This window comes from Pleurodeles waltl, chromosome 2_2 (assembly GCF_031143425.1).
Source record: "Pleurodeles waltl isolate 20211129_DDA chromosome 2_2, aPleWal1.hap1.20221129, whole genome shotgun sequence".
Classification (NCBI taxonomy): Eukaryota; Metazoa; Chordata; class Amphibia; order Caudata; family Salamandridae; genus Pleurodeles; species Pleurodeles waltl.
Window position 1 is genome coordinate 1,000,131,194 of NC_090439.1, and position 18,828 is coordinate 1,000,150,021.

The following is an 18,828-nucleotide window of genomic DNA, read 5'->3' on the forward strand; positions in this document are numbered from 1 at the left end:
TCCTTCTGTGATGCATTACCACACAACAGTAGCAACTGATGCAAGTATGTGTGGGTTAGGAGCAGTATTAATGCAAGTGCACAATGGAAGTGAGCGCGTGGTAGCTTTTGCTTCGCGTGCATTGAGGGGTGCCGAAACAACTTACTCTGCTGTAGAAAAGGAAGCTCTTGCTTGTTGGTGGGGTATTCAGTATTTTAAAAATTATATGAAGGGAAGAAAATTTGAATTACGGACTGATCATAAACCACTAGTGGACATTTTTACTACTTCGGGGGCAAGTCATGCATCTTCAAGGATTGCAAAGTGGTTGTATCGATTACAGGAATATACATTTACAGTAAAATATGTACCAGGTGTGGCGAATGTAAACGCTGATTGTCTTTCTAGGCTGCCGTTAGAAGGCATGTGTGTGGAAGAAGAGAAAGATTGGGCTGTGGCTGATATATGTGATATGAGGACAAAGGCTATCAGTGAAGAAGTTTCGAAAGCGGCTGTGTTGGAAGATGAGGAATTACAGGCAGTAAAAAGAAATTTGAATAGACGTTGGCCTGAATTGGGTGATGAAGCTAATTGGGTAAGGAATTTTTAAAATGTGTGGTCTGAGTTGTTGGTGCAAAATGATTTGGTAGGGGGGGGTAGGTTGATTGTACCACATGGGTTGAGGCAGGGTGTGTCGAAAGCTTTCCACGATAAACATGGAGGCATGTAAGGCATAAAGAGGAAGGCTAGGGAGGATTTCTGGTGGCCAGGTATGGACAAGCATGTTGAGAGGTTTGTCAGAGATTGTGTAAGCTGTGCTTGTAGCGACAAAACGCACATATGTGAGAAAACACCTTTTGTTCCGGTACCATTTCCTGTCAAACCATGGCAAAAAGTGGGAATGGATGTGTGTGGGCCGTTTGAGTTTGGTGATGGTGGAAAATGTTTGCACTGGTTATGATGGATTATCATTCTAAGTGGCCAGAGGTCAGTATGGTGAGGGACACAAAAACTGAAGTGGTAATTGAATTTTGTGAAGAAATTTGGAAAAGGGAAGGTTATTCTGAAGAAGTTGGAACCGACAATGGCACACAGTTTGCATCACATGATTTTAAGAACTATTTAACACAATGTGGTGTTAAGCATGTAAAGGCTGCTATAGCACATCCAAGAGAAAATTGGTTGGTTGAGAGATACAACAGGGTTTTGTGTGACAATATACAACTGTCACTTCGGAATGGCTTAAACTGGAGGACTGAGGTGAAAAACATGTTGTGGAAATATCGGACTACCCCACATTCAATGACTTTATAAACCACATATATGTTGTTGAAGGGCAGGAAGCCTTGTACCAAAGCTGTTCCTGGTTGGATGGGCAGAGCGGGTAAGAAGCAGTTTTGTGTAAGAAATGTGTTGTCATATGCAGGAGAAGTATGATGAGAGGAATTTGGGAAAGCAGAAAGTGCATGATGTGGTTGTTGGTGACTGTGTCCGAACTAGATTATAGCAGGGCACAAGGGAAGGTTTGTCAAAATGGTCAGAACCTAAACTAGTGGTCAAGGTGATGAGGTACAGTGTGGTATTAGGTGATGGTAAAAGGTGGACCATGACTGATGTGGTTAGGTGTGGTGATAAAGAAGTGGAGGTGTGGAGGAAGCATGTGCAGCAATGCGGTGGTGATGAGGAGCATTTGAGGAGATCGCAAAGGATGTCTAGGAGACCTGAGTATTTGAAGGATTACTTTACAGAATAGTTTATGTAGGAGTTGATGTATAGAACTTGGTAAGGTTAGAAGGTATAGGAAATGTTTAAAATTTGTATTTTAAAGTTGTTGGGAAATATATTCTAAGTCTTGTTATTGTTGTTCTGCATTTGGTTCTGTGATTGTAAGGGGGGAAGATATGTTGCATTATAGTTGTGTATAGTTCTAATTATTGCCTAGCAACTGGGGTGGAATGCTGATGTAGATTGTGAGGTGGACTCAGTCGCTCCTGAGATCTGCCAGGGTTGGATGTGTCCTTCTTGTTCCTGATTAAATAATAAGAAAAATACATTTCCTTGTGTACCTGGCTCCTTTAAATATGAATTCAGATCCGGTGGATTTTGCCCTTTTTAGAAAACGTACTCAAACTCCAGTATGAAAAGATGGAGGATTGCACGTCAGCAAAAAAAAAAAAAAAAAGTCATGTTGAAGAGATAGCGGTTCAGAACATTGGCAAATGTTTTTTAAAACCTCTGATGGATATCCACCGGGACCGCACACTTTTACCCAGGGCAGATTTGCAATTACTTCCCTTAATTCCTGAATTGTAAAGGGGTTTGTTATTAAAGCTACAACAGATTGCAGGAAGTTGCCCTAAAAAAACTCTTTTAATTTGTTCTCATGTACTTCTTCGATATTACATTATATATGTTTGTAATGTTCCAACGATACTGTATTTATTTGCTTTGATGTAGAAAAACTAATTCCAGATCTTGGACATCTTAAAGTGCTAATTGTACTTTTGGCAACTTTTTCCATGATCTGCCAACCCATAAATCTGCTTGGGTAGTTACTCTCCTCATATATTTTCTAGAGATATGTAGAGATATTCACATAGCTCGCAGCTGTAGAAATATTTACATGAAGTATTTTTGGCTTTTTTCAAAAACCATTCTATGTTCCCTAGTTTCCTGCCACCAGAGGTAATCAGAGGAGGCAGAATTCATATAGGTAAAGTTAGACTTTTGGTTTAAGATTAGACCAAAGGTCTAACTTTGCTACTTTTCTGTGTTCACAAAGGTAGGTTTTGAGTAGTATCTCCTCACTCGGGGTGGAATCACTGCACTTGGGGCGGTTCCGCTCTGAGTGCGAGCATAAAGATACTACTCATAATGTAACTTTGTATATAAGAAAATCATAAACAAGAAAATCGTAAACATAGACTTTTGGTTTAAGCGTGCATTTGTGAATTGGGCCCAGGCTCTTCAAACCTGAGATTGTAGCTGTATTTGTCTGCCCTATTGTTCTTTCTCTCCCTGACACCCTGCTAGTAAGGGAAGCACTTAGGCCCAGATTTATACTTTGTGACGCAAAGCTGCGCTAACGCGGTTTTGCGTCAAAAAGATTAGCGCTGACTAGTGCCATTTTTCAACTTGACCCAGGCATCATATTTATACTATGACGCTTGGTGGTGCTAAAAATTAGTTCGAGTTATTTGTTCTGACGTTAACTATTGCACCTTGTTGTAAGGCAAAATGACGTTAACGGAGTAAAAATGACTCTAATCCAGTTTACGACATGTAAACACATCGCAAAACGGAAATGCGCCATTTTTGCCCGCAATAACATCAAATACAGACGCAAATGGAGGAAACAGTCCAAAAGGAGAGGCAAAATGGAGCCAGGAAGCCAGGAGAGACTCCAGGGAGACCCCATTCAACCAGAAACCAGCTAGGAGGACACAGACAAGACCCAAGGGAGGGAGAAGAAAAAGACTAAGGGGGTCATTCCAACCCTGGTGGTCGGTGTTAAAGCGGCGGCCAACCCGCCAACAGGCAGGCGGTCAAAAAAATGGAATTCTGACCCTGGCGGAAACCGCCAACACAGACCGCCACTTTAACACTCCGACCGCCACGGCGGGACAAACAAACAGCGCGGCGGTCACCGCCAACAGATAGGCGGGAGACAATGTACCGCCCACCCTATCACAACTCACCAATCTGCCACCTTTTCCGGGGCGGGAGCCCCGCCGATAAAAACACGGCGGAAACAGACTACGAACGGGAAAACGCTCACCTCTACACACTCCACGAGGAATCTAGACAGCATGGAACCAGAACTACACATCCTACCAGCTATTGTCTACCTGCTCCTCTACCAGGAGCACGAACGCCGGCACAGAAGACAACGGTGAGTACTGCACCTACGACACAGGGGAGGGGGGAGGAGAAAAGATTACGGGCACACACATACGCAACACACCCACCCTCACCCACAACTACCTACACATCAATGCAGAGCAACAACTCAGAGTGACACCCACCAAACCCCCCGGAAGAATGCAAAGACAAAATAAAATGATAATGAAATTCAAATATATTGTAAGGCTAAGTAAAAAAAAATCCAACATCTATAACTATATACACATATGTAAATTGTCCTGTCCAAATTGGGTTTCAGTCATTGTACGTGGGCCAATGGGCCTCAACACATGGGCAAAGCCCACACAGGAGACCCGAATCCATTGGAGAGAACACTGCAGGGGCATCAGATAGAAAAACTACAGGCACCTCAGGGGGAAGTAAAGGGGAGGCACCTCAGCCACATGAGTCCACGACGCCAGATCCACGAGGGGCCTCCATGCCTACTGTCCCATCCTGGGGAGTGCAAAGCCACATTCTCACAAGTCTCTACAGTGGGTGGCTTGCCCACTGTTACATCCTGGGGAATGCAAAGCCACAGTCTCACAAGTCTCTACAGTGGGTGGCTTGCCACTGTGCCATCCTGGGGAGTGCAAAGCCACAGTCTCACAAGTCTCTACAGTGGGTGGCTTGCCCACTGTTACATCCTGGGGAGTGCAAAGCCACAGTCTCTCAAGTGGATTACAGACTCCACTGGTACTGGAGGAGGCATGGCGCCCAGAGTGCATCGTGCAGCCCTGCCCGACACAGATCCGGGCCTGCCCCTTCTGCCAATGGGCCAGTGGTGCTTGACTTGAAGGGCCCAGCGGAGCGGTGCTTGAGATAAAGGGCCCAGCGGAGCGGTGCTTGAGATGAAGGGCCCAGCGGAGCGGTGCAGAGATGAAGGGCCCAGCGGAGCGGTGCTTGAGATGAAGGGCCCAGCGGAGCGGTGCTTGAGATGAAGGGCCCAGCGGAGCGGTGCTTGAGATGAAGGGCCCAGCGGAGCGGTGCCTGAGATGAAGGGCCGAGCGGAGCGGAGCGGTGCTTGAGACGGCGGTGCCCAGCGGAGCGGTGCTTGAGATGAAGGGCCCAGCAGAGCGGTGGAGAGATGAAGGGCCCAGCGGAGCGGTGCAGAGATGAAGGGCCCAGCGGAGCGGTGCAGAGATGAAGGGCCCAGCGGAGCGGTGCTTGAGACGGCGGTGCCCAGCGGAGCGGTGCTTGAGATGAAGGGCCCAGTGGAGCGGTGCTTGAGATGAAGGGCCCAGTGGAGCGGTGCTTGAGACGGCGGTGCTCAGCGGAGCGGTGCTTGAGATGAAGGGCCCAGCGGAGTGGTGCTTGAGATGAAGGGCTCAGCGGAGCGGTGCTTGAGATGAAGGGCCCAGCGGAGCGGTGCTTGTCTTGAAGGGCCCTGTTCAGCGGTTCTTGAGACGGCGGTGCCCTGTTCAGCGGTGCTTGTCTTGAAGGGCCCTGTTCAGCAGTGCTTGTCTTGAAGGGCCCTGTTCAGCGGTGCTTGTCTTGAAGGGCCCTGTTCAGCGGTGCCTGTCTTGAAGGGCCCTGTTCAGCGGTTCTTGAGACAGCGGTGCCCTGTTCAGCGGTGCTTGTCTTGAAGGGCCCTGTTCAGCGGTTCTTGAGACGGCGGTGCCCTGTTCAGCGGTGCTTGTCTTGAAGGGCCCTGTTCAGTGGTTCTTGAGACGGCGGTGCCCTGTTCAGCGGTGCTTGTCTTGAAGGGCCCTGTTCAGCGGTGCTTGTCTTGAAGGGCCCTTTTCAGCGGTGCCTGTCTTGAAGGGCCCTGTTCAGCGGTTCTTGAGACGGCGGTGCCCTGTTCAGCGGTGCTTGTCTTGAAGGGCCCTGTTCAGCGGTGCCTGTCTTGAAGGGCCCTGTTCAGCGGTGCTTGTCTTGAAGGGCCCTGTTCAGCGGTGCCTGTCTTGAAGGGCCCTGTTCAGCGGTTCTTGAGACGGCGGTGTCCTGTTCAGCGGTGCTTGTCTTGAAGGGCCCGGTTCAGCGGTGCTTGTCTTGAAGGGCCCTGTTCAGCGGTGCCTGTCTTAAAGGGCCCTGTTCAGCGGTTCTTGACATGTGTCTCCAGGGCACCATATCCGGCCAATATATGGAGTTCACTCGCCATCCGATGTGGTACTGAAAATTCTGGACCCGTGTTATAAGCGTCGTCGTATCACAACGATTTTGGTATCACCAGACCGGGAATGATTAGAATAGTATGCACAAGCATTGTATTCATATTCGGGTAACGAAATCACCCGAATATCAGAGTTTCCATCTTGAACCCTTGTGTTCCATTTAAACGACAGCCATTTTGTGATTGCCCTCACACAGGCCAATGTCTAATGCTGAAAACGAGTCTGAAGGACACGTACATCTTTGCTGACTCCTCTGTGACCTGGGCAAGCTGACTTCACTGCCTGAAGCCAAACCTGTTCGGCCAGTTTCTTTCCCAGTGGCCGAATGAGATTAGTATCAAGGCACAACACATCATAAAACCTTTCATCACACACAAACCATGCCTAATCTTACACACACCTGTCCCTGTTTCTTTCTTTATGACTTGCTTTACAAGGAGGAGGTGCCCGTTTATATTGGGGGTCCGTCGATATCTGATGAAAGTACTAAGCCTTGCCGGGTAATTGATTGAGGGCTGGACAAACTGAAATATGGGCTTGTCATCATAAACCTGCTATTTCTTTGTAGTGAAAATATGTGAATGGTCAACTGTAAAATAAGGAATGTTTGCCTAAAGCATAATATTTTGTATAAAAGAGAAGGTTAGCTTTGCAAAGAGAGCAGTCTCCTGAGAATATACACTGTGTTGTACTTCTAGGATACCTGTTGCTGGCTGCAGCCAATAAACAAGATCTTTGACTTCACCAAGAAGACTCTGTGTTTCTGTAGTCTGAAACAGGAAGGACTCGAAGTCTTAGGGTGTGTTCCCTGGCACCACTGGGTTCTGAAAAACCCAGTACTTCACTGACTTCTCGCTTGCGGGCCCTCCTGTGCTGGAGTCCCGGGCCCGTGGGTGTCCTCCTTCACACCCGGAATGGGGCTGGTGGGGCCCTCCTGGGCAGCTCGCCTGCTGCCGGACTTGTCGGCCGTGCTGCCCTTGCCATCCTTCCGTGATTCTCTGTGGCCCTTGCCTCCCTTTGTAGATGTGCCAGGTGGCACCCCACTTCCTGACGGTGCCAGGGTAGTGCCTTTGGAGGCTGCCGTCTCTGGCCTCTCGCGCCGGGCCTTGCCTTTCTTGGTTTTCTTCCCAGGGGTTGGGCTGGCTGTCCCTTTACTGCTGGCCAATGTAGCTGCCCTTGAAGGTGGTGGACTCCAATATCCTTGTACTATGGTCCTTGTAGGTCCAGGGGTTGTGGTGGCTGAGGTGCTGATTGGACTCTTACGAGATGGAGGGGGTGGGTCAGGTGATGGAAAGAGGTTAATTTTGGACAGGAAAAACTTTTTAGGAGCAGTGGGAAGGGTAGGTGCAGTGGGTATGGGAGTGGAGGAAGAGGATGTGGTTGTAGGAGAGTCAAGTGTGGTGTCTTTGGGTGCAGGTGCTTGTGACGGAGGCTGTCGTGAGGTGGATGGCTGTTGGGTGGGTGGCTGCCTGCGTTTGTGTGGTTTGGAAGAGGGGGTGACAGACACACTGGGAGAGGACACAGTGGACGTGTAAATGGCAGTGGGGGTGGTGACTGCACGTGTGCGGAGTGTTCTGGTGGGTGTGCTGGTGATGGACATAGTGGCTGATGATGTTGTGCATGCAAGTGTGAGTGGAGACGTCACAGGGAGGGAGGAGGGAGACGAGGAGGAGGGGGACACAGAGGAGGCAGTGGCTGTTGGTATGTCTGCATGTGGCTGTTGCTTGTGTGAATGCTTGTGTGATGTGTGGTGCTTATGTCTGGATGAGCTGCCCTTGGGTGTTGAGGTGTGTGCAGGCTGGTCTGTAGGTGTGTCTGGGATAGGCAGAGGAACAGGGGAGTGGGACTGGGTGGAGGAAGTTGGAGGAGGGAGGCAGGAGACAGGGACAATGGCTGCCGTCAGTGCTGAGGCCAGAGCGTTGAACGATCGCTGATGGGCACCCTGACCCGAATGAATGCCCTCCATGTATGCATTGCTCCGGTGCACCTCCCTTTCTACCCCCTGGATGGCATTCAAAAGGGTAGACTGCCCAACAATGAGCGTCCTGAGGAGGTCACTGACCTCCTCACTGAGGGCAGCAGGGGTAACTGGGGCAGGGCCTGAGGTGCCTGGGGCGAAGGAGATGCCCGCCTTCGTGTGCGAGCGGGCACGGGGCGAACGCTGAGGGGCTGCTTGGAGGGCGGAGCTGGTGCGCTGGGTGGCGGCTGTACCTGTTGTTGCGGTGGGCACGGATGTTGCCGCAACCACAAGGGAGCTCCCTTCCGAGGAAGTGTCTGTGTCGCTGATGTCTCCACGTGTCCCCGTTGTGGAGCTCCCCTCGCCCCCCGTCTCACTGGTGAACTCCGAGTCGGTTGCATGGCCCTCCAGGGCCATGTGAGATGCAGCTCCCTCATGCGCCGATGCCACTTCTCCTCCGCCTGATGATGCTAATGCACACATGGACAGGAAGAGCAGCAAAAAAGGGGGGGGGGAATAAAGATATGTTGAGTGCATGCATTGGCAACACAGTTGGCGGAGAGGACAGACACAGAAGCCCCCTGCACTACGCCGCGCACTTGGGGTACACTACTCAATCATTGGGACTTGGCCTACAAGCCTATGGACGACAACTGCACACATAGGTGACACAGGGCCATGGATAGCTGTACTTGGCACCCTACAGAGGTGGGGGGCGGGGGCACAGGGCCATGCCTTACGGAGGGGCCTATCCTACAGAAATCGCCCTGGCCTAGGGATATCCACAGCCCTCCGCCCCCACCCAGACACCTCCACTGCACGCTAAGATAGCAGTATGTGCTGGTACTTACCCCCTTGTGTCTGCTGTGATGTCCTCACACGCCCATCCAAATCTGGGTAGGCCACCGCCAGGATCCGAGACATCAGGGGGGTCAATTGACGAGTGGCACCTCTCCTACGTTGGGAGGCAAATCCCCAGCAGAGCCTCCGCGGTCTTCCTGCTCCCGCGGCGGATGTCCTCCCACCTCTTGCGGCAGTGGGTGCCCCGTCTGTTGTGGACCCCCAGGGTCCGGACGTCCTTGGTGATGGCACGCCAAATGTCGATTTTCTGATGGGCGCTGACCTATGTGACATGTAAGGGGGAGAAATAACATTATTATAATTTTCTGCATGCTCGATGTGAGTGGCCCCCCATCCCCACCCTTGCCATGTGGCACATGCTCTCATCCGTCGTTTGATGCATGCCTCAATCGCTCCCCTCCCCACCATCTTTCATCCACCCGACTCAACACAGGCATTGCCCCCAAAGCATGCTCCCAGTGTACTTACCTGTTGGTCTGGAGGACCGTAGAGTAGCGCATACTGGGGGAGGACCCCATCCACGAGTTTCTCCAATTCTTCAGAAGTGAAGGCAAGGGCCCTTTCCCCAGTCGCAGCAGCCATTGTATCTTCCAGACCGAGGTCACAGCAGCACTTGCAGTATAGGTCCTCTCCTGTGGATGATCAGGTCTCGAGTGATTAAGCAGATCGAAAATGGCAGTCACGTCCGCGGCGGTGCTTACCGCGGCGGTGCGTCCCGCGATGGTGTGCCACGCCAGCGCATTGACCTCACATCCCATTGTCGCACTTCACAGGTCAGGCAGCCGCCATTTCAAGGGCCCACATGGCTTAGTTTCTACTGCGTCACACATGCCTAGGCCTTGCATCGACACTCATACAAGCCATTCAATGCATAGAGAATAGTGTACTGTGCAAGCTGTGGGAACGTACCTGTGGGTTGATTGACTCTGTGCTCGCTGTTGTCCTTCCTAGGCACCGTCCGCTGGGACTTGCGAGGAGATGGAGGAATGTTCCCGTGTACAGACCGCTGGTGGACCTGTCGACAATGGAGGAACGACATGTCATTCTGACATACAGGCTTGACAGAGCCGCTATACAGGAACTGTGTGCCCAGCTGGAGGCAGACCTGATGTCACCCATCTGCCAACCCACAGGGATCCCCCCTCTAGTGCAGGTGCTGTCAGTACTCCATTTTTTGGCAAGTGGGTCATTTCAAACAACAGTGGCCATTTCATCAGGGATGTCTCAGCCTATGTTTTCCAAGATGTTGTCCAGAGTGTTGTCTGCCCTGCTCAAACACATGCGGAGATACATCGTTTTCCCTGAGGTGGGGGATTTGCCTACAGTGAAGGGTGATTTCTATGCCCTTGGACATATGCCCAACATCATTGGTGCCATTGATGGGACACATGTGGCTTTGGTACCCCCCAGTGAAAGTGAACAGGTGTACAGGAACAGAAAAAGTTATCATTCCATGAATGTTCAGGTGGTCTGTTTGGCTGACCAGTACATCTCCCATGTAAATGCCAAGTTCCCTGGGTCAGTGCATGATGCGTACATCATACGAAATAGCAGCATCCCTTCTGTGATGGAACAACTACAGAGACACCGTGTGTGGCTAATTGGTGACTCAGGTTACCCCAACCTGTCGTGGTTACTGACCCCAGTGAGGAATCCCAGGACAAGGGCAGAGGAACGTTACAATGAGGCCCATGGGCGAACTAGGAGGATTATAGAAAGAACCTTCGGCCTCCTGAAGGCCAGGTTTAGGTGCCTGCATATAACAAGTGGATCCCTAATGTACTCACCAAAGAAGGTGTGCCAGATCATCGTGGCCTGCTGTATGCTTCACAACCTGACTTTGCAACGCCAGGTGCCTTTTCTGCAGGAGGATGGTCCAGATGGTGGTGTTGTAGCAGCTGTGGAGCCTGCGGAGAGTGAAGAGGAGGAAGACGAAGAGGACGACACAGACAACAGGGACACAGTGATACAGCAGTATTTTCAATAACACACAGGTAAGAATCAACACCGGCATTTTACATTTACTTACAGTCTCCTGCCTCTCTACTGTCTGTCCTTTTCACCCAGTGTATGCTAACAGAGTTGTGACTTTCCCTTCCAATTTCAGAGATGTGGGCCCCACTGCGTGACCTCTGCTTTGTTTGCCCATGGACTACAGCTGTGTGACAGTGGTATGTTGTCATCACAATGTAACTGGTCATTTTGGCACGTTTATGTCTAATACATATTTTCAAAAATACAGGCAGACTCCAGATTATTTGTGTGCAATAAGTGTGTTTATTAAAGTGCTCAATTTTGGGACATGGTTGTAAATCGGTGATGGGTGATGGTGGAGGAATGTACATGGCAGAGTCCAGATTCTCAGTCTCACAGGTGCATTGTCCATATGCCTGTGGAAGGGGGAGCAGGGGCAGTTTAAGGTTGGACAGGGTGACAATGTGGGACAGTGGGATGACATCAGGGGGTATCCTTTCCTGGCGCGGGTCTTGGCATCCTACTCTGTCTTCTTCCTAGATCTCAGGCCCTGCTTGCGGGGTGGTTCTTCTTCTGCAGGAGGTGGGGTTCTGGTGGCCGGTTGTTCCTGTGTCGGGGCCTCCTGTCCACTAGCGCCGGCGGAGGTGGTAGCCTGTTCCTGGTCCATGCTAGTGACAGGGGCCCTTTGTGGTGCCACATGGTCCCGCAATGTGGTCACAATCTGGTTGAGAGCCACAACGATGGTGCCCATTGCGGAACTAATGTTTCTCAGTTCTTCCCTGAACCCCATAAACTGTTCCTCCTGCAGTACCTGGATCTCATGGAACCTGGCCAGGACCGTCGCCATCGTCTCCTGGGAGTGGTGGTATGCTCCCATGATGGAGGTGAGGGCCTCGTGTAGAGTGGGTTTCCTGGGCCTGTCCCCCCCCTGTCGCACAGCAGCCCTCCCAGTTCCCCTGTTTCCCTGGTCTTCTGTCCCCTGGACCGTGTGCCCACTACCACTGCCCCCAGGTCCCTGTTGTTGTTGGGGTGGTGGGTTAACCTGGGTGCCCTGTAGTGGTGGACACACCGCTGATTGACGTGTCCTGGAGACAGAGGCATGGGCCCGCTGGGTGGGTGCTGTGCTGGTGTTCCCAGAGGGGGGTAGGTCTGCTGTAGCCTGTGGCTGTCTGAGGGGAACCGACTGTCCCGAAGTCCCCGATGGGCCGGGCTGGTCATCTGGGTCCAGGGAGACAGAGCTGCTGTCATCACTGGGGGCCTCTTCTGGGGGTGGGATGGACATTTCTGGACCCTCCTGGGCGGTGTGGTGGCGTTCGGGTCCTGCAGGGGTATAAGAGTATGGTTATTGCTTCTGTGTGTGCCATAGCGTGCAATGGGTGGGTGCCCGTGTACCCCAGTGCTGGCATTCCTTTGTGGGGGCTGTTGTGACGGCGGTTTGTGGGGGAGATGGGTATGTGCAGTGGGCATGCTTAGGTGATGGCTGTCGATGGTTTGTGGTGGCATGCAGGGTTTGGTGTTGGGATGGGTGGGTTGTGATGGTGAGACATTAGCAATGAGGATGTGTGATGGTGGTGGGGGGTGAGGGTGGGGGTATGAGTTGGCATGCTGGTGGGGTGGGGGGGATGAAGTAGTGAAGATGAGACTTACCAGAGTCCATTCCTCTGCCTACTCCTGCGAGGCCCTCAGGATGCAGGATGTTCAAGACCTGCTCCTCCCATGTTGTAAATTCTGGGGGAGGAGGTGGGGGTCCGCCGCCAGTCCGCTGCACCGCGATGTTGTGCCTGGATACCATGGAACGCACCTTCCCCCGTAGGTCGTTCCACTGCTTCCTGATGTCGTCCCGATTTCGTGGATGCTGTCCCACAGCGTTGACCCTGTCCACTATTCTTTGCCATAGCTCCAGCTTCCTGGCAATGGTGGTGTGCTGCACCTGTGTCCCAAAGAGCTGGGGCTCTACCCGAACTATTTCCTCCACCATGACCCTGAGTTCTGCGTCTGAGAACCTGGGGTGTCTTTGGGGTTCCATGGGGTGGTGTGGATGAGGTGTGGGGTGGGGTGGTGTTTGCGGTGATGAGTGTGGTGAGTGTAGTGGTGTGTGGTGTTTTGTGCGTGGTTGTTGTGTGGGTGATGGTGTAGTGTGCCTCTGTGTGATGGTGTTCTCTATTCTGTGCTGTCTCTCTCTGGGCTTCGTCTCTGATTTGTGGTCGTAGGGGTTTGTGGGTGATGTGGGTGTGTGTTTTATAGTTAATTGGGTGTGTGGGAGTGTTGTGTGTATGTGTCTCAGGTGTGTGTATTTCAAATTGTCCAATGTGGCTGTGTTTTGGAGCTGTATGTGTATTTTGAGCGCGGCGGTGTGTACCGCCAATGGAATACCGCGGTTGAAAGACCGCCGCGTGGATTCGTGGGTCGTAATGGCATGGGCGTATTTCTGTTGGCGTGACGGTGGAGGTTTGGTCTTCGCCAGTTTAAAGCTGGCCCTTGGTGTGGTGGACTTTTGTGGATGTCGGGTTTTTGGCGGTTTGCCTCTTGAGGGTCAGAATGACCGTGGCGGTTTACCGCGTCCGCGGCGGTGTTGTGGCGGCCTTCTGACCGGCGGTAAGCGCCTTTTACCACCGAGGTCAGAATGACCCCCTAAGTGTTGTTTCAGTGCAGAGGAGCACAAAGTACTGGCGAAAGAAGTGACAGAGCATCAAAATCAACTCTTCGTCACCTCAAAATTGCCAATTGGAAGGAGAGAGGCTAACTGGCAGCAGATAGTGGATAAGATAAATAGTGTGGCAGAGGTCAGGAGAACTGTAACTGAGTGCAAGAAACGCTGGCATGACTGCAAGCGAAGGACAAAGGGAAAAATGGCAAGGAACAGGAAGGCAGCACTGCAAAAAGGAGGTGGGAGTCCAGCACCACAAGAGGATTTGGACGAGATGGAGGAGATGGTTGCAGCACTCATTCAGGAGGAAATCGTCACATGAATCGCAGGACAGGACAGCGCAGACTACCAGGAAACACCACAAATGCAGGATAAGTTGCATGGGGGAAAGTTATCCTAAAATGTTAAGTGCAAGAAGGGGGGACACACAGGACTCACACAATGCATGTCAAAGGAGCGCAGAGGGACACAATGCAACATTAAGCAAGTTGCCCCATGCTGACGTAAGCTACACATGTACCTACACCTTGGTAGTGCCATGCACCATGACACATACACAACCTGGACATAAGTTGAACGCCAGGCCTAAATGCCTACATATATATATATATATGCAGCACATGGGATGGATGGCATGTATAATCACTGTGCCACTGGTTATGTCATCACAACATCCCTTGCATGTAGTGATATCAACACCATCAACACGACCAAGACTTCAGAGACCAGGTAGTCAGTCAATACCATTCTAGTGGTGTCCCTTGCAGTAACACCTTGCAACTGCCTTGCCTCTTTGCCAAAACACATGTGTACTGCATCTCACAGCACACAAGTCATTGCAACTCTCCTAACAGTACTCAGACATGTGCCAGTAGCACCACCACACTACACATAGACAACACATCCACATGAGGCAGCCACCACTCCATCATGCAGTCAGGGTGTCCCCTCGGATCATGGAACAATGAACTGAACAGGTGCTGGGGGAATAGCAGGCTGGACCTGTATCATTGGTAACATGCCACTACCCAGACCAACTAAACTGAAGTAGTGTTGAACCACACATTTTGATGCTGAACTGAAATGTGCAACTCCAGAAAATATGTACCACAGATAGCAAACAGTAGGTCACAACAGTCACAGGCTGTGCCCACATCTACTCTGACACAACCATGCCAGACACATGGGAATGGGTAAATAAACACACTCATACAACACATAGGGTATAAGTGTGAACATAATGGCGTATAATTCCACTACGAGGGCGGGGGATGGTGCATGGGCAAGTCCGGTGCTGGTAAGACTGCCAGTGCAATGTACCCTTTGCGCTTGTCAGTCACACGTTGGGATGGCGGCTGGAAATCTGTCTGCTCATGGCAGCTCTATGGGGCACTTAGCACAAAATTCTTAATGGAACAAATAGACTCTGTGCCACCTTTGGGCTGCATTGGGTGTGACAGGACACGCTGCACTCAGCCCTGCAAATCAGGCAGTGGAAAAGGCAAAGGGCCCGGGCATAGGACCCCCTGCACTGCCCATCCCAAGTGCATGGGCTGTGCTGTGGCACCCAGGGCCACACCACACCACATCACCAACAACCTTCGCATGGGGGTTTCACCGCCATGCATTGGCTGGTGGAAATGAGGAACCAGACCTGGAGGGTAGTGTGGAACATAATACTGGTCTGGTGTCACAGGATAGATGGCATAGCCAGTCCGTTAGCTGCTGGAAACCTGTCAGTGCCAGGGCCTTAGGGCATTCCACATTGACAGCAGTTCCCACTACCACCTCTGTTGTTGGGGGTGGGCAAATACGCAATGGCAGTCAGGTGCCCATAGGACTGACACACTTGAAATGAGGAACCAGTATGACTACCTGCAGAATCACCCCTAACTAGTTTCAGGCCCTGACCTAAGTACAACTCCTGTTAACTGGCTTTGTCCATAGACTCATTTACCATCACGCACTGTCACATACAGAATGATGTACACAGCAGAAATGTCATACCCATGCTGCCCATCCCTGGGTCTAATCCTGTGCTTGTGTCAAATGAGCCGTACTATAACCATGCTGCACTTATGTATCATAGTGCAAGGAGGGCTGCATTGAGGGGAAGGAAATAGGTCTGTAGTAAGGCAAACACACCTACACAGACAGAAGATGAAACTGAACTCTGCCAGGTCCATGAGTGCCATGCAATGTAGCACACATACGCAAACAACAACATGAGGAGCCATCAATGGTAACAAGAGCATAGGGCCAGATATATCAACATTTTTGCAATGTACAGGAACAATCCTTTGGTACTAAGGGACGCATCTTAGGCTCCTAGCACCACAGGAGCGTCCCTTTTAGAGACGCTCCTGTGGCATTAAGCACTGCGCCGTATTGACAAAGTGGTGTTAAGCCCATTTTTGTGGCTTAACGTCACCTTGTAAATACGGCACCTTCCCACGCAGCACTGTGCGTGGAATAGGCATGCAATGGGTGTTGCAGTTGGCGTACCACAGCAACACTCATTGCCTTTTGATGCTGCCTCAGATTTATGGAATTTTGTAAACCTAATACAGCGTCAAAATCTAACACCACCCCTAGGGGTGGCATTAGCAGGGCAACGAGGAGGAATATATTTATACCTCCTCGTTTGTTGCTTTTCCAAAATGTGCTGCATTCTGCAGCACACATAGGAAGAACAAAATGCCAGAAATGATTGTTTATGTGCATGAAGGTGTCCCTTCCTGCACATAAACAATATTTAAAAAATTACGCTTTGGCACTTCTGGGTGTGCTGCATTCTGCAGCTCACACAGAAGTGCCAAAGCGCCATTAGTGATTGTTAATGTGCAGGATGGGACACCTTCATGCACATAAACAATCACACATCTCAACACATACATCCTTGCACGATACTGCAAGGATGCCTGCGTGGCTCTCACAGCTGAATTTTGCACCAGCGCGAGGGACAACACAGGGGTGCGCCATATTCACTTACATACGGTGCATCCCTGCGTTTCTAAAGTGATGCAGTGCGGCGCTGCCAATTCTTGCACAGCACCGCACTGCACCAGTTTTCCATAAATCTGGCCCTAGGATGACACTGAGCCTCAAATATCAAGTCTGTGACCTAACATATTAACTGCTGCAACACATATAGACTAATTGTACATCATCTCATTGCAGAGGATGATGACTGTCCTGCAGATCTGCCTGTCCTGGATTACCCTGATGACCTGGATAACCAGCTGGCAATCATCAGCCAAGAGTCCCTCCAAGATGTCCTTGTAAACCACCTCCAGTTGCAAGGAGTACTGATGTAGCAGACATCCCACAAGACCCACTTAGCACCCCAATAGTATGACCTTCCAGCACCAACACAGCTGACGACTCCAAGGACCCAGGGACCAGCTTTGAGAGGACAGTGGTGGAGTCCAGCGGGAGCTGGCCAAGGAGGTGCGGGTGGGAATGCAAACTATGGCAAACTATGGCAGCCAGACTAGAGGGGATGCACACGTGCATGGTTACAGCTACTGAACAGACTGCAGCCAACCGACGCACACAGTCCCCAATGCGTGGAGTCCAGGAGTGTCTGACGGGCATAACTGCTGCCATGAGGAACAGGCCACTACAACTGTCCTCCCAAACTGGAATTTGCGTGCTTGAGGACAAGATGGACTCCATGCACCGGGAAATGGTCTCCCTCAAGGCAGACATGGCTGCCTACAACAGGGATGTCGCTGCTATACTCACAAATCAGCAGCTCCTCCTTGCTGCAGTGATTCCATATGTAGTTCCACAGATGGCAGCTGCTGGGAACTGGGAGTCCACATCTCCATCCACTGAAGTGTGTGTGGCCTCCTCTACCTACCCACTACCACCATCAAGGGTAGAAGAGACACCACACACACCAGAGGATGTAGAACATATTGGGCCTGATTACAACTTTGGAGGAGGTGTTAATCTGTCCCAAAAGTGACGGTAAAGTGACGGATATACCACCAGCCGGTTTTACGAGTCCATTATATCCTATGGAACTCGTAATACGGCTGGTGGTATATCCGTCACATTTGGGACGGATTAACACCTCCTCCAAAGTTGTAATCAGGCCCAGTATCTTCACCCGTAGGGGTTCCCGGGAGCACCAGCCCATGCCATATGGGAAATGTTTTCCTTTGTCCTGTGCTTGACATCATGTCAGTGTTGCAGATATGCACTCTTCACCAACACACTGTTGACCTTTCCGCAATTGTCTCTAACTTTTCAGTTGGCAATTTATGTTCCCCTGCACTTAAAGCCACTTTACCCAAGCAAGACCCATGACATGTCTGTCAACCCTGGACTTGTGCTGTGTCACAGTTGGATGGATTCCACTAATGGGATCACAGACCTGGACATTGTAAATATTACACTACAACAATTGTAATTAAACACCACCTACACAACCTGCACGTCTTTGTGTGTTGGGACACATCTACTATGCTTTGGTATTGTGATGTGTGTAACATGTCTTTAGTCACAGAGTGTCAGTACAAGAGTGCAAGGAAATGCGGGCACATATCTACGCACATGGTACCTACATGATGAGCGTCAATGCTGGTCTCATCCCCTACAAGCAATTCACTGGGTATGTCAAAAATGTTGAACACATGTATGCTTCACCCACTACATATGGCAGTGATCAGTTCTCGGCCAATATTGTCAGATGTGAGTACCAGTAGAACTCATTAGTGTGAAACAGAGGGACTCAACCTCATCTGTAATTGCCACTGGTCACTTTAGCAGGATAGATATGAAATGTAGGCTGTTGTCAGATGTCCCACAGTGCCCAACATTCCGACACAGGACCCAAACAATGACAGCTGAATTACCACACCTACTTGTCTAATACACGGTCAACATAGTCACCTTGAGTGGTGGGTACACTGGATGGCAGATGTGTTGAAGCTGCCAATGTTGTAAGAAGGTGATAAACATATCAAGAGAGGGATCTGGAGGCAGGACGGAATCCCTAGGCCAACATACAATTTTCACTGTACACCCACGGGAAGACCATGAGACTCAAGCATAAGCCACATGAAGTAAGGGAGTACCCAAATAATTTTAGTGATAATTTAACTAAAATAAAAATAATGAAGAACACCTATCCTAACCTAACCTAACCTATTCTAACTATACATAACCAACAACTGACCCTAACTACACTATGCTAAACTTACCTAACACATTTAACAACACACTCTAAACATTGGCCATCCCAACCCCTTTATATCACAAGACACATGCAGGACTACATATACTAAACTACACATATATTACTTACAACTAAACAAATATATATTTTTTTGGTATATATATTTTTAAATTTTTCAATTTTTTGTATTTTTCTTTTTTTTTAT